The sequence below is a fragment of the Nannospalax galili genome, unplaced genomic scaffold (assembly GCF_000622305.1).
Source record: "Nannospalax galili isolate Female #2095 unplaced genomic scaffold, S.galili_v1.0 scaffold1354, whole genome shotgun sequence".
NCBI lineage: Eukaryota > Metazoa > Chordata > Mammalia > Rodentia > Spalacidae > Nannospalax > Nannospalax galili.
Window position 1 is genome coordinate 55292 of NW_008335784.1, and position 1818 is coordinate 57109.

The window sequence follows — 1818 nt, forward strand, 5'->3', positions numbered from 1 at the left end:
ATATGAATATCACCATCTTGTCAATCTTCAGTGAGAACTGTACTATTACACCTGACCCTGTTTTGTCAGTCATTTTCCCCTGTGATTCTGGCAAAGTTCTTCATATATTTTTATAGACTTCCTGAAATTCTACACTTCTGTAGGTTTGAAACATTTTAACTCACAGTGAATTTGCATCGACCTTCCAGAATTGTATAGCACTGGCAAGCCACAAGAGGCTAATCTACAAATGAAAACATGTGCTTGCATGCACAAGTAAAGACAGCCATGATAAGGTCTGAACATTCCTAATCTGAAAATGTGCAATCTGAAATGCTCTGAAACGATGCCATAAATGGAAAAATGTCATGCACATAGAACCGCTTGTGACAGGTTACAGTAATAACAGTGTAAAGTTATCATTAGTCTATGTCTATAAAATGTATGTGAAGCATAAATGAATTTTATGCCTAGGGTTGAGTCCCATCCCCAAGGTATCTCACTATATATGTGTAAATGTTGCAAATTTGGACAAGAAATTCCAAATCACAGGCAAATCAGATTGGATGCTCAAATTCAACCTGTACTGTAAGTAACTGTTTCTTTGACAGTCCATGAATGATTGCTTCCATCCCCTGAAACACCAGCTTTGGTTGCTCCTGGTCAGGCTCCCAAGCTGGGCTGTTCTGGTCTCAACTGAGTAACTTGAGGAAATTTGCTGCTGGAAGAGAGAGCAAGAGAGTCTGACCCGGTGAGGAATGGGATTTCTGCAAAGTGGAAAGGAAAGCTCTATGATAGCAAGAGATGGTCCAGAGAAATCCCAAGGTGAAGCCAAACCTGCCATCACCAGGGAACTGCTGAGGGAATCTGATCTCTCACCATCAATTTCATATGAAGGACAAGGTCCTCAGCTGAAGTCAGTTACTTTTCTATTCTGCTATTGGAAAAATAACTGATTATCACTATTTATAAAAACATATTCTGGAAGCTGGGTGTGGTGGCACATGCCTTTAATCCCAGCACTCAGGAGGCAGAGGCAGGCGGATCTCTTTGAGTTCAAGGCCAGCCTGGTCTACATAGTGAGTTCCAGGACAGCTAGGGCTACAGGGAGACCTTGTCTCAAAAAGACCAAAATCAAAACAAAACAAAACAAAAACCCATATTCTGGAATCTTCTATATAGTGCTGTTTCAGATTACAGGAGACCTTTTAGCTAAAGCAGCATTGGTCTGAACAACTTTATGTAAAACAAAATTTCATAAACCAAGTAACAGTTGCCATTTTCATGTGTTAGGATTGCAGTATTATTTTATTCTTAATTTCCTGAATTATCTTTAATTAGTAGTGGCTACTAACTTTTGAGTTTGACTTTTAATTCCCCTCCCTCCCTCTCTCCCTTCCTTCCTTCCTTTCCTCCTCCTCCTCCTCCTTCTCCTCCTCCTCGTCCTCTTCCTCCTCCTCCTCCTCCTCCTCCTCCTCCTTTTTCTTCTATGTCTTTTTGTGTGTGTGTGTGTCTTTTTGAGACAGGGTCTCCCTGTAGCCCCAGCTGTCCTGGTATTCACTATGTAGACAAGGCTGGCCTTGAACTCACAGAGATCTGCCTGCCTCTGCCTCCTGAGTGCTGGGATTAAAGGCATGCGCCACCACACCAGGCCTTCTATGTCTTTTTTAAAGTTTTTAATTATTTATTTAATAACCACCTACTTAGAAGAAGCATTTCATTACATCAGCATTGACATATTCAATAACAATTTTCTGAGCTAGGATGCATTGTCTTAGAAAATGGGCTGTACATTTTTAGGTTTACAGTTGAATTATTACAGTTATACAATATTGTACT